A 15,606-nucleotide genomic window follows, 5' to 3' on the forward strand; every position below is an offset into this window, starting at 1 on the left:
GTCTAGAGAGGATTCAAAGTCATTGTTTGCCCTCTTTAGCTTCTCATTTTTCTTCCTTGATCATCCATCTCAGCTAAAGGCATCAGCACAAACTACTACCTTGCCCCAAAGACCCACCTGCAAAAACTGAGCTCAATCCCCGCACCCTGAATTGCACTCCCTCCAATTGCCACCAAAAACCCAAAAAACTTTAAATCAACCTTCCTAATCAGTTTACTAGCCTAATATCAGTGTTAACTTGTTGGTCATCTCACCCCATTGAAAATTTGTCGAGATAGACCGGAGAGAGCCTTCTCATACCCCGTAGGGCTAGCTACGAGGTGAAATGGTTTGATGTTGCCTTGAAGGTTTACCTTCCTCAGCCTAGGGTGAAATCTCAAGCGCTAACAGGTCCCACACTTTAAAAGGTCTTAGATTACTCTCTCAATTTCCGTTTTTTGGTGATGTGAATATCGGTATGGCTTGATGTTGACGGGGTCTGATCTTGCCTTGACTTCTATTGTATGCTCAATTTCCCTATTAGGCGGCATCTTCATAGGTAGGTCTTGAAATACTTTTTCATGCTTCCGAATCAGATCTTGTATCTCTGGTGACTCTTCTCGACTCAGCTTCATCATTTGAGATGATGATACAACTTGATTTTCTGATGCTTGGAATCCGTGTAGCTTGTACTTCTAACCTCCCCATTTGAATTTTATAAATTGTACTTGATGGTTGGCGGCATAAGTGCCTAAAGTTCATAGCCATTGGATACCTAGGACTACATCTACTCCTCCTAACGGTACCGTGAAGAATGCAGACTCTATATTAAAGTCTTGAATCTGCAAATTGACCTTATGGCATTTCCCTACCTTTTCAATCTTCTTACCATTAGCTACCATCACTTTCATGTTTGGTAAGGGAAATGAAAAGATATAGAGTCTCTTTGCCACGGTTGCATCTAAAAAATTGTGTGTGCTTCCAGAGTCGACGAGAACCACTACGTTGTTCTTCTTTATGTGTCCTTTTAACTTTAAAGTCTGAGGTTGTGATATACCTGTCATAGCTGATAATAACACTTGTAGAATACTTCCATCATCTAGTTCTGGTGAGAATTCTAGGGCGTCTTCTATGTCTTCTATGTCATAATATTCACTGTTTGAATCATTGGTTGCTTCACAATTATAAAGGTTCTTTGGTTCTTTTCCTTTAGCACATCTATGTTTGGGGTCCCACTTCTCACCACAGCGTTTACATTTACCCTCTTTTATCCTTTGCATTTCCACATTAGATTTTTCATCTTCACGACGATGTGGTGGAACATATCTTGTATTATTTGAGTCCACATACTGGGGCATCCTTCGTCTTGCATAAGCTTTTTCCGCTTTTGACCAAAATATTGGTTCGGATTTCTTTTTGGCTATTTTTGCTTTTCGTCTTGCTACTTCTATAGATGTAATGTCATGCATCTCAAGTTCTGCTTGTAAATGGGTTTTGAGTCCCGAGATGTATGACTGAATTAGACGAGATTCTGATAACCCAGGTACTCGTGTTACTAAGGTCTCCCATTCTTGAGTGTATTCATCCACACTTCCTTTTTGTCGTAATTTGATGAGTTTTGAAAAGAATTCTTCTTCCTTTATACCTTGGAATCTTTTGAAGAATGCATCTTTAAATTTTCTCTAGCTAATCACGTGTGTTGTCTTTTTCCACCACATATACCAGCTATATGCTTCTCCTTCCATTTTCATGGATGCATGCCTAAGCTTTTCGTCATCGTCATTGATGTCATATATCTCAAAGTATTCTTCTGCTTTATTTATCCATGCAACATTGTTTTTTTCGTTTCCATCGAATTTAGGCATCTCGACTTTTGCCCGTCGCTGGTATGTTGCTACTGGTTGAACGGAAAAAGGGTGTTGATTGGTAAATTTATCCCAGAGTTGCTTGTTTGTAAAGGTTGTGTTAATCGCTTCTTGGTGGGGTGTCGCTGATTTTTTTGGGGATTCAACTTTCTCATGAGAGTCTGTTGACTTTGTTGAATCTGACGAGATGTGTTCTTGATTCTCTTCACCTTCTTTTAGTAGTTGTTCGGGTGTACAATTCGACCTTTTACACAGAATTTTCAGCATTGTTAAGACCTCTTTGATGCTTGCTTCTGTTTGAACATGGTAATTTTCCATCTTTATTTCTATTCGATTTGTCGTATCGTGAAGATTTTTGATTTCATCAGCTTGCTCCCCAAGCTTGATCTGGAATTCATTTAATCTTTTATTTACCTCATCGTGGTTGCTATTTATCTTATGCTCTGCATCCAAGAATTTTTTTTGGAAATCCGCCATTGTCATTGTCGACATTGAGCGGGTTTGCGGGGGTGTGTATTTATTTGCCAGCTAAAATATTTTTTCTCCCTCTTTTTTTTTTTAATTAGCTAAAATAAATTTTATACATATAAAATTTAATTAATTAAAATAAATTTATTTAATTAAATTAACATATATATAACTTTTAATTAATTAAATATATATATATATATATATATATATATATATATATATATATATATATATATATATATATATATATATATATATAAAGTTAATTTAATTAATTAAAAAGTTAATTTAATTAATTAAATTAACTTTATATATATATATATATATATATATATATATATATATATATATATATAAAACTTATAACTAAATTAAATTATGTATTATATATAGCATATATATATATAATTATTTATATATATATATATAATTATTTATATATATATATATATATATACACGTTATATATAATTTTGACGTGATATATAAATAAACGTTATATATTTGATGTTATAAATATATTATATTTTATTTACTGTGGACAGTCACGTCTATTGGTGGTCACCTCCCGTTGATTATTCAAAAGATGCTCTTCTTTTTTTTTTCTTTTTCTTTTTTTTTTCCCTGCGTTATTATGGCAGACAATTGCCAGGGCTTCCAAACTGCAGAGGCACGCAATCGGACAGTATAACCGCACCGAATTAGTGATTTCAGTATTGTACCGCAATGAATAATCCCTACGGCAGGGTTCAGCGTATCTCTGCAGCGGACTTCAGTCTTGTCACGACTAACCTTAAATATAAACAACACCGGAATCGTTGGTTCAGCGCAGGGAATCGTTGGTTCAGCGCAGACAAATGACAAAACTTTTCTGAACCGTTTCCCACAGAGCCCAGGCAGTTGGACAGCCGGTACACGCAGGCTTCTTGTTGACTCAGCGTGTCACTCCAGGAAAATAAGCACAGCCCCACACGCCTGTTGTTTTATGGAAGACCCATGGGCCAGATAGTCAGCAAAATTTGTGGGCGTTACCAGTCTTGTGTGTTGGCTCTGATACCAGATGAAGCGGAAAAACTTATGATACGCAGAATATATATGAATAAATACTTTATTAAAATGATGAAATACCGATGATGAATGTTTACAATGGGTTGCCTGGCTTATATACCGCCATGGGCACCCTTTGGGAAAGGGCATGATCTTATGATCGTGCCCTTTCGTCTAACTAAACCTAAATTAAACAATAAACCTAAAATTAACTAATTTTTTACATAACAGTATGTTTTTGGACTGTCACTTTATTAAAAAAAATGTAACACCAATCTGGAAACAAAGCGACACCACTCATGCTTTATAGAAAGTAACGGAGACACTCCTTTGGAAAAAATTAACCATGAAAGGAAATATCATGAAATAGTGTCCATGAGAAGCATTTATTATCCATGCATAAGCAAAAGGCACTAGAATGGTTGGCTGAATTAATCAGTGAAACCACAGTTGAAACTGTCTATTTTGAGGTGAATGGCCTTATATTTATGAAATCCTATTCACTGTAATAGTAGGTGTCGATTGGATAGTGTTGGGATAGCACCTACTAGTGCCTAACAATAAATAAATGTTAACTTCGAAACAATTCACTGTTGAAGAAGTTGCAACTAAAAAGTAAAAAATAAGTGTGAGGATGGTCAAGTTAAAACCTGCTACATGTAGTTCAGGTTGCAATTTTGATTCCTTCACTCTTTGTAGGTTCCTTTCCATCACTCATGGGTGGCTCCGCATTAACGTCTGCAAACACCACTTCACGACTGGCGTCATCCTCAACGTAGACTGAGACTACACTTGTATATAGTCATTCCCCCTGTGCATGTCTTCTACCATGGTCATGCTCTCTTGCCCCTTCCTTACCCTTGTCATCGTTTATTTCAATCATTTCTTTCATTGTCCTACTTTTATCCAAATTAAGAAAGTCATAAGCATTCATTGGCTCTGCCTTTATTCATTTTTCTTGCTGAGTCTATTGCGAAATTTTCTTCGTTTGTCTCGATCTACTGGGCTCAAGTGGGATCTGGAACCCAACTCATTGAATTCCATGTTGTTTAATGGATTTCTGGTGGAGTGCCTGTTGATGCAGACCCTATTGTTGGAGGGCATATTGGTGGGCACTTCCAGGAGAGGGAACTAGGCTCTAAAAATCATTCACAAGAAACACTACCCTATCTGCATCCTTGTGATTGCTATAATTGTTTTTATTATTATTGTTATTGTGGGTCATTGCAATATCTTGTGTTATGCCATGAGAAGGTGACTTACTTGAATTTTGATCCATTGGATGATTCTTGGAAGGAGAAGAATTCTTCAAGGCACTCATTATAGAAGATTTCACCCTCTGTTGTTGTTGTGAGGATGAGGATCAAACAGGAGGATCCTCATTCTGTGCAATACTGCTATTTTTGGATTCAGATTGTGAGACTCCAAAAACACTGAGGACTAGCTTATCTTTCACCATGACTCATAACCACATCAAATTCATCCACCCCACCTCACACCCACATCTAAAGAACAACAGGAACAATTTTCCATAGCTCAAACCCACATCAAATCATCAAAAAATGTTGACCCAAATCACAGAGGGTCCACTTTTGCAATCAAACATGGCTTGAAACTGCAACAGCACACTAGAAATTTGTCATACTTGCAAACCTGGAGGGGACCAAGACAGATATAGTCAGTGATAGTGAAAGGCTCCAATGATGTTGATGTGGCATTTAAACAATAGGTAGTTGAAGATATGCCAGAAAATTTATAGAAAGCAATGTACAAACTTGAAGAAGCAGGAACTCCAAAGGAAACCACTCTGACTCTTGAGTTTGTCACTGGAAGTGGGATTTTGAGAATGAGAAAAGGATCCATACCAAAGATGAGGGTTGTATTGATAGATTAATGTCTTTAGTCGGTCTCCTCTATTCACATGAAGTCCACCACAAAGAGGAACATGAACACAAGGACTTTGTTAGGGGAATGTGTTTCACAGGATCCATGCTTGTCCCCGCAAGTCATTATGGGACGCTGGGAGCCCCTCCTAGAGAATAGTTCTCAAATCTAGAGGGCATGTAAAGCCAAAAGTGGCCTTGACCCTCAATCTTTCCGAATTTTTCATCTGTGAGGCGCCGCTGCCGCACTGTGTATATGGTCATTATGACACTTTTGACGTATTTATTTGGGAATAAAACTGGTAAAAAATTCAAGTAATTGCAAACAAGCTTCAATTTTGAAGCTAGAGTGTGATGGCATGGTCGCACGCTTCCTTCTCCATATTCCCCGTGGATAAACCTTTCAGATGGAGGGAAATAAAGAATTTCGATCCATGACAAACCTTTCAAATGGAGGTAAATAAATAATTTTGATATATGAAAAAACCAAATCCATGAAACTTTGAATGGAACTTAAATGAAATGCTCGTGTGTTTTTTAAGGGGAATTAAATTCCATTAAATAAAATGTTAGTCTTTTCTTTTGTTTAATGGGAGGTATTTCTAATTATAAATAATTATTAATTTATGAAAATTGTTAAGTTTTTGTGTCACTAAATATTATTTGAGGGGATTTTGGTTGATTTATCAAAAGTGAATTATGGTGATATCAAAATTTGATTTCTAATTAAATATTTGTTTAATAAGGATAATTAATTTATGGAGATTTTTCATGATGTTTAATAGAGGGAGTCAATATGGGAAAGGTAATACTTTGGCTCTAACATGTTTTAGAAAATTGATATCTCTTTGTCCATAAACATTAGGGGTGGAAAAATAACATAGCTTATAGAGCTAAGTTTGTTCCAATTGAGTTATATCTTGAACCACAAATTGGTGTTGACCTCATGGATATGATAGAAATTTGGTGGCTTGTAGGGTAGTCTTATCATGAAATAAGAAAGGTAGACATCAAAATAAGCTTTGTGTGGTCAAAAAGTATATTGAAGTAGTAATTTCGTAGGATTAATGATCATTTCCAATGAATTGTTTGTTTTAGTAAGGATAACTAATCTGTGGAGATTTTCCATGATGTTCAATAAAAGGAGTCAACATGGGAAAGGTGATAGTTTGGCTCCCACATGTTGATATCTTTGCCCATAAACATTAGAGGTGGAAAAAAATCCTATGCTCTAAAGATAAGTTTGTTCCAAATTAGCTATATTGAACTACAAATTGTTGTTGCGTTGATGGATATGATAGAAATTTGGTGGCTTGTAGGGTAGTCTCACCATGAAATAATTTGTCACTTATTATCTAGTCATATATTTTTTTTCTTTTTTTAACATAAACGATTGAATTTTATTAAAATATATGGTTGGGCCTGAGCCAAACAACCTCTATTACAATCAATCATAAGATTTCTGGTGTTTTAGAATCCACAAAATCTAGCTTTTGTATTGGAATTTCGCTATTGCATTTGATTCTTTTTAGGATATCTGAGAGTTCCTTGCTTTATGCTTAGAGTCTAAAAAACTTGGCTCTTCCTTACTGCTTTTCTTTGGTGGATTAAGACAAACCTAACTTACCCAGAATTGCTTCCAGCAATTCGAAAATTGTAACCTCAGACATTGCTATTCGGTGCCAAGCTAGTTGCGTGGTTCGATTTGTGTTGTTGGAGTAGCGATGAGTCAAGACCCGTAAGGTTGCGATGATTAACTTTCCAATAGTGTTTGTCTACCTGTGGCAAACGCATTATCTGTGGCATGCCAGTTTCGATGTTCGATTTGAACTGTTGGAGCAGCGTTGAGTCTAAACCTACAAGTTTGCGATGATTGACTTTCCAACAACGTTTGTCTACTAGTGTCATAGTCATCGGTCAGCATCGGTCTTCTGCATTTAGATGCAGTTTGGGTGAGTGTTGTGTTCGCCAAGGTTTTCACTTTCATGGAGACAGATTTGTTGCGTAGGGAGTGCGAAACAGAGACATTGCCTTGGCTGCCCTGTCCATGCTCAGTTATCCTTCTCTGTTAAGGAATTGGGTGCCTTTCGGTTTCTTCATCGTTCTTTGACAGAAAACCTTGTGCTAATAAGCAAACTTTATTTGCCATAATGTTAGCATCCTTGTTCAGAGTTCGGAGGATATGGTAGAATGAGTAGGAAGTGAAGTTTTGCAACTTCTTTCTTATTCTTTCAAGGGTCTTGTTAAGCACAGAGCTATTGAGATGGTCGCCAGCATTAAGGATTTTAATCAGGATTTCGAAATCCTCGAAGACTTGAAGGTTTTCCCCTTTGTTCCTCTGAGCAAGCTGACACGCTTTGAATAGCCCGAGAATCTCGGTTTGGTTGTTAATGCTCTGCCCTAGGCCCCAACTGAAGTTGTCATTTTTGTGCCCGTCAAAGGAGTAGATTGTTCCTCCTACACCCGATATCCATGGTTTCCTTTGGAGGCTCTATCGAATAATATTGTGACTTTTCCCTGACTTTTCCACCACTTATGAAAGTCCGCCTCAAACATCCAAAGCCACCAATCTGGATTGTGGCAAGGCAGGGAGAGGCTCTTTTTGTTGTTGGTCCTTCTCTGGGATTCACCTAGCCAACTGAGCTCTTCGGGGAATAGAGATTTGTCTGGCTTGCGAGGTCTATTTTCGTAGGTTTCCAGTAGCAGATCTTTGGCCTTGGTTGTCACTGTATTGATGGATTGTAGTATGTTGTTGAAGATGGCTTAATTCCTTGGTAACCAGATTCCCTAGCAGATGTATTTTGGAATTGCATTCCAGATTTTGGCCCATGTTGATTTGCTCTTCAGAGTGTGTGGATAGTGCTCTTTCAATGAGGCGAATAGACTAACTACTGAAAGTTGCTCTCGCATTTGGGCGCTGAGCCCCAACATTGCTTGCAACCAAACTTCTTGAGAGAAGGGTAGTCAATGAACAGGTGTTCAATCATTTCCTAAGCCATGCAGCAAAGAGGGTATCTATGGGGACCAATAATTTCCCGTTTCTCTAAATTATCTCCAGTGAGGACCCTTTTGTGGATGAGAATCCAGCAGAAGAAATTTATTTTTGGGAGGCTAAATGGATCCCAAACAAGCTTCCAAAGCTTTGTAGAGTGGATTTGTTGCAGTTGATCTTGAAGAGCTGCAAAGTCCTGCCGTGCTGAGTAAGCTCCAGTCTTCCCCCAGCCCCACTTGTCCCTCGAATGGAGATGCACAGGAGCCAGACCAAAGAACTTAGCTAGAAAGAGATGGAGTTGGGGGAGCATCCAGTTAGGGGGGTGATGGAGAGCCCAATTACTCCAATTCCCAATGGAATCCCAAGTGAATATGTCAGTAGGTTTATGAATACCTTTTTGGATGAGCCAGTTACACAAATCTACAATTTCCGAAGCAAGATTTAGGGGTTGGAGGCCCATGATCTTGTCTTCCCACAGTCCAATTCTTTTCCTGTTTCCTGGGATTCTGTAGATCTGATCTTTAAAGAACTCCCAACCTTAGCTACACAGCTTCCATAGCGTGGTTCCTTTGTGAGAAGCTCCTTCTTCCATATTCTTTATTGAGATTCTGTGCGGATATTTTTTAATTAGAACTTGACTTACAGGATGTCTTTGATTTGAGAATATTTTCTAGAGAATCTTACCTCCCAAAGCCAAATTAGCTAACCCTGGATCTCTTACCTATAGTCCACCTTCAGATATTGTCCTTTTCACTATGTCCCATCTTATAAGATGAAAATGTTTTGGTTCCCCTTTCCTCCTTGCCATAGGAAATTTCGAATAAGCTTAGCTAGCTATTTTGTGATCATTTTTGGAGCTAAAAGGAACGAAGCCTAGTAGATGGGAAGGCATGAGAGAACTGACTTAACGATGAACCACACTCGTTGGTTCGAAACGCGTCGAAAAATGTTCTATATGTGATTTACGCCGAAAAACTTTTCTTATAAACTTGATATGGATCACAGAAGCCTCAATTCAACAAGAGTGAGCTTCTTGGCTATGGTAAGCCATTGTCCGCCCCATGCATTCATTTTTTCCTTGATTTTGCTGATAATTTTGATCCAATGAGGGGCCTTGATGATTCCCAATGTTAAAGGCAGGCCTAGATACTTCAATTTTTCCCAAGAGACATAGTCGATGAAGCCCAGTGCTTGGGCAATCCTGAGAATAGTTTGTTGGTCTACCGCCCAACCATACACTGAACTTTTCCTCTTATTGACCATAGCTCTGGAGACTCTACAGAAGCTTTGGATTACTCCATTGAAGGCCCTTGCTATTTTAATGGAGGTTCCTCCCATAAGGATAGAGTCATCGGCGAACAAGGCATGATTGATTCGGTTTGTTCCATTTATCGCCCTAATGCTAGAAAGAGTCCCATTGAGCTTCTCTTATGAGAGCTTTTGGCTGAGGGCGTCTACCATTAGAATATATAGGAAGGGGGATAGAGGGCATCCTTGACTGATGCCCCTTGAAGCTTTGAAGTATTTTTTCGGCCTGCCATTTACTAGAGGGGCTATCCAAGGTTCTCCAATGCATGCTTTAATTAATTTTATAAATTCAGAACTGAAACCAAATGCATAAAGAACTTGGAGGAGGAAAGAGTGCCTTAGTCAAAGGCATTCGCCATGTCCAACTTGATGATCATTCCTTGCTCTTTGCATCGCTGGCTAGAATGGATGACTTCCTACACCAGTATCACGTTGTCTAGGATATGCCTGCCTTTGACAAACCCTCCTTGGTTAGGCGAGATGAGTTTTTCCAGAAGTGGCTTTCTTCTATTTGCAAGTAAATTGGTGAGAATTTTGTAGGATGCATTACATAGCGAGATTGGCCTGAAGCGGTCGAACGCCATCGGGTTGGCTTCTTTGGGAATTAGTGCTAGGAAAGTGGAGTTTGTGCTTTCTCCCGCTTTGGCTTTTCGGAGAAATCCTTTGATCATTCAGTACAAATCAGCCTTGATGATGTCCCAACAAATTCTATAAAAGTGTATGGAGAACCCATCAGGTCCTGGAGCTTTATCTAGTTCCATCTTCCATATGAAATTGTTGATTTCATCTTCAGTGAAGGGCTTCGGGAGTGCTGAGTTATCCTCCTCATTAACCAGCCTTAGGACATGCTTGAGGAAGTCTTGAGCTTCCTCGTCATCCTCCGCACCTTCTTCTTTGTACAACTGCTAAAAATGAGAGGTTGCAGCCTCTTTTATTAGAGTTGTGCCTTTGAGAACAACCCCATCCCGTGAGGTGATTTCTAGAAAGACGAGTTCGAATTTTCTTGTGGAAGAAGGTTGAATTTTCAACTCCAGATGCAAGCCAGAGATTGTGTGATTTGAGCCTCAAGGATTCTTCCTCTTATCTGAATGACCGAAGGGTGCTAATTTGGAGTTCTTGCTCGCTCTATATTTATGAGCAAGTAATGTCTTGCATCTCCAGGCCCATTTACAAATCCAACAGTCGCTTTGTGTTCTATTTTTTATGACTAGTGGGGGAGTCTGTGGGCTTCTTTATCCAATGTTTCAAGGTTGTTTTGGTGGCTTTTATATTTTGCTCCCAGACATAATTGGGTGATCTGTGAGCATGGATGGACTAGGGCTTCTTTACTGTGTCCATAAACCCTTCTCTGTTTGCCCAAAGTGGGTTGAACCAGAAGGGGATTGGCCCGAGATTTTCTTCTTCTTCCAATAGAAGGAGGATGGGTTTATGATCTAAAGTCCACTTTGGTAGAATTTTTGTGGAAATGATCTTCTTCTTGAAGAGGAAGCTGCTCTGAAGTAGGAATCTTTCCAACCAGGCTGAGATATGCTCCGCCCCTACTCTGTTATTTGTCCATGTGTAAAGCCCTTTTTTGGTTTGAAATCCAATAAATCCCATTGTTGAATCAGGTCTTCAACTAAGGGGAGGAAGTGGTCCCTGCTGCTAGTTCCTCCTCTTTTTTCCTTTGGGTCGAGGATTAAATTGAAGTCTCTTGCAATAATTATATTCTTGAGGGAATAAGCTTCAAGGAAATTAGTTAGGGTTTGCCAACGTTCTTTCTTTTCTGCATAGAGGAGAGGTACATAAAGATTAAAGAGAGTAAAGTTAATCTTAGTTGGAAGATGTCGAAGTTCGGTATAAATCTGGTGCTACGTCTGAAAGGAGCTCTGAATCTGAAACTTGTCCTCCTCCCAAAGAGTGGCTAGCCCACCGCATGTACCTCTAGCACTTACAACTTTTCCAGTTTTTGTTTTCCATTTTACTTTGCTGAGTTCTAGAAGGGCTTCACCTTCTATTTTAGTCTCATGGAGCATGAGAATCTCTAGTAATTTTGATTTTAATAGGTTCTTGACTGCTTCAGCTTTTGAGGGGTTCCCCATTCCTCAGCAATTCCAAGGACTAATCGCATTATTTACTGGCAGAGGGTGGGGCAGTACCTCCCTTGGGAGGCCTGGTTCTAGTATTTCTACCAGTAGACATCTCAATCGTGGGCTAGCTACCTTGCATTTTTTGTGTCTCTGCCTCTTCTTCTCTGGCCTCTCTGTGAGATTTCTTCCCTGCTCTTTTCAAGGGCCTCTCAGTTGTCTCATCTTCTGAGGATCCCGAAATCTCTGGGGTCTTCTTCCTTGTCATATCTGCATAGGTTGGGGAACTAGTGACACCTTTTGGAGTTCTAATTTGGAGAGGGCCTGATTCCTCTTTCCTTTTGTTTTCTTCCATGATGATGGTCTGTTGTTCAGCCTCTTTATCTGCTGTATCTTGGATTTTTTCTAGTGTGCTGAGTATTTCAAAGGGATTTGTGGTTATGTCTTCTCTTGGTGGGACTGAGCTTCCCTATGCTTGGGCTTCGAGAGGAGCACCCCTCCCCATGAACAAGGCTTTCCCTTTGTTTCTATTGCTCTGCTTAGTTGTTCCTGTTTTCTGAACCCGAGTCCATTGATCTCCTTTCGCATTATCAGCCCCATCCTCTGATTTCTTTTTACAATGCTTGAAAAAGTGCCCATAGCCATGGCAATGCCGACATTTAAATGGGAGTTGCTCGTAATCTAACACTTGTATGTGAGTCGAGTCAGCCACAGTGAGTTTAATAGCTTCAGCGAGACCTTCCTCCAGGTCTACTTCTACACAAATTCTCGCATAGGAGTATTGGTCCCTTCTTTCTGCTCGATTGATGTATTTACCAAGTTTATTGCCTTTGGTTTCTAAGGATTTGGGGTTCCAGCAATGCAGAGGTAAATGGGGCAAGCGCACCCAGACAAGGACAGTCGAGGGCACATCCTGCGTCGGATAAAAGTCTAGAGTCCATTGATTCAAATACAAACCCTGAGGCCCCATGAAATACGGGTCGTTTCTAAATATGAGGTTCCTATCTTATGTTGCTTCAAATACGAATACAAAGAAGCCTTTGTCGACGAAGTGACTTTTGATACCTTCCTTAATGAGAGATCACCAATTCCTTTGCACCCAGGTATCCAAAGCTTTAGACGAGGGCCATAACCCAGTGAACTGTCTAATAAGCCCTCTTTCTGCTAGGTTCAATGCTGCTTTGCAGGGTTCTTCAGTCGACAGAGCAACTATGGGGATGGAATCCATTCTTTTGAAAAACTTCTGTTGGTTTTTTGTTGTCGGTCGTTTATTGCATGCCGCAACCAGATCCCGGAACGCATCTAGCTCAGGTGGAAGGGATGGATCTGATTCACAACCCCCCTAGGGCCATGCCGTTGGAGCTGCACGTAGTCTCAGGGTGTGGTTGTGGCTCCTCAGGCACGCCCAGGGCTCCGGATCTCTCCTACCATCCTCAGATGCACCAGTATGCCATTACGTGTGGCTCATCACACGCAGAGCACAGCACATTCTTTCCAAGACGTTATATTCTAGTCATATTTTTTAATCCTAGACTAAATTAGCCATTTAAGTTAGTCATTTTTAGTTTAGTTGTATATTTAATCCCTAGACAAAATTAGTCATTTAAGTTAGTCATTTTTAGTTCGGCCACTTAAAATTGCTCAAATTTAGTAGTATTACACTTGAAATAATTGCGGTGACTAACTTTTTTAGTCACCTAGTCATTAATTTCATCATTTTATAATAGTGCATATATAATGAATATCAACAAGCTTATAATAACCTAAACTGATTACACAATTTTATTTATGTTTTAATAGAACATGCTTGTTGGATATATTGTGCCCTTTAAATACCTTTCCCTTGTGGGAGTGCACAATTAACACCTTCTTAAGTCAATATAGTGAAATGAACTCAAGGGAGTGGTTCTCGTCTTCGAAAAAAATTGCCCCCACTATTGTCTTAATTCTGTTGTTGACTTTTGAACTCGTTTAGGATTGGCCTCTCTCAAAATGGCATCTCCAATCTTCAATTCGTGTGTGATGAATGCGAGAACTTGCACAAATTGAAGCTTCCTTATAGAGATGATCTAGTTCCTTTGATCAACTCACCTACAAAACAAAAGAACTCAAGTAGGGTCACCCCCTAGTTGGTCCTTTCCATGTGACTAGATAGTCGCTCAATGGCAACAATTGTTAGCTTTATAATAGTTTTATTTATCACCAGGGATAGTTAGAAAAAATCCATAACATATATGAAGAAAAAGAATGAATTTCTTTTCTTTCGCTGACATAGGTGTGGCAGGAGGGGGAATGGTTATCACAAATCCTGAAGGAAAAACATAAACCAAGTTTTCCTAAGGCCTGAGATAGAGATCGAACAACCTTGCCAAATTGTATGGTCTCCTTCTTGGCCTTCAGTTGGCCAAAGAGCACAAAATCTCTTCTATTTTTGTTTGGGGGATTCCCTATTAATCATTCAACATATTTTCTCGACGTCTCTCCCAAAGAACAACACATTATCTCTCCTTCTTTGAAAATTTTCTAGCATTTTAGAATCATTCTCTTGCAAGTCATTTTATCATATTCTCCGCCATCATAACAAGGAAGCTAACGAACAAGCCAATATAGCTTGCCAACTATAAGAAGGACAACTTAGGATTAATGGTAACCTTATTTGGAAGCTTATCCCACGAACAAGGTGAAGTTCCCACTTTATCCCTCCATCATCAAGCAAAATTTGAAAAGGAAGAAGGTTCAGATCTTAAACTTAAGATACATTATATCTATTAATTTGCAAAGTTGAAAGACACTACTCATTATAGTTTGGAAGGATGACAACATTGTTCCCACAACCCTTTACCTTTATATTCGTGTGAAGCCATCTAGATGGCATTCTAAGCTGAAAGATCCTCCACAAGGACAACTACCTCGTTCGAAGGCATGCAATGCAATTACATTAGAGATGATTTCGAATTAATTGAATACCCTTTGCAATATTACTTACACTCCATCGTACTCTACAAACTTGACTCTACTAGTCACCTTCTCCAGTTTTCAATGTCAATGGCTATCTGTCGACCATGAGAATTCATGAATTCCATGAAGTCACTCACGCTTGTTGAGCTAATGCTGAGGCCAAGGAAAGGGTTCAACGTAGTTAAATTGGATGGTATATCGAGTGGTAGAGACAACTTTCAACAATTTCTATGGCCTGGTTTTGTGGATCCCTCATCCGGAAGCCATCTTTCCCTAGTTTATTTCTTCTCCATGCTAGTCCAATTAGTCCTCTCTCTGTAAATTATGATCTAATTGTAAATCTTACTCCTCAAGGAAAAATAAGTGTTCCAAAGCTCGCCTTTATTTTAAGGATAGCACCTCCAAGAATGTTGGCAGTTATTGATGCAAATCTCCAGCATTTCCACCTTCGATCTCCGCTTTCGAGCAAGTATAGAGGAATTGGATCAACATAAAAGCAGGCTTTAAGATTCGAAGGTCGAGTTGGTAAATTTACTTTCTTTGCTACTTAGTGGTTCTTTGGTCACCACATTGAAGAACCCTCTACCTCTCTGAACCCAACCACCCAAAGGGACTTAACATGTCCCATCTCTCAAATGGATCATCATTACCACCTATGTTCGCAACCACCTATGGATTGGTATGCAGAAGTCTCTAAATTGTGTCAACAAATCTTGGCCCTGACCAAAACTGTTCAAAATCACCAGGTAACGATCCTTCAAATGGATGACGAGTTGGATGGGGTGCGTTTACAACTAGTTGACCTCCAAGCTCATAGGAAAAATGGGGATTCAAGAAGCACAACAAGTAGTGCTCCTGCAAACCAAATTATGTCAAATGGTCCCCCTGAGCGATATGACAAATCCATGAAAATACATTTTGATACAAGGCTAATTTTGTAGAGTCTACAGTAAAAAAAGTTTAAATTTTGGCACCGGGATGGAATGTAATTCAAATATATCTTATCATTTTGAGCGATATGTAAATTCCCCATGTAC

At 39.2% G+C, this 15,606-nt stretch overlaps 1 pseudogene; it reads right to left on the minus strand.

Annotated features, from left to right (window-relative positions):
• The window catches only part of LOC149195655 (aspartate aminotransferase, chloroplastic-like), a 53,931-nt pseudogene that overhangs the window by 17,455 nt on the left and 20,870 nt on the right, over window positions 1-15,606 (minus strand).

The sequence above is a fragment of the Pinus tabuliformis genome, chromosome 2_2 (genome assembly GCF_031772625.1).
Source record: "Pinus tabuliformis cultivar Carrire ecotype Pingquan chromosome 2_2, CPIR1, whole genome shotgun sequence".
Lineage (NCBI taxonomy): Eukaryota > Viridiplantae > Streptophyta > Pinopsida > Pinales > Pinaceae > Pinus > Pinus tabuliformis.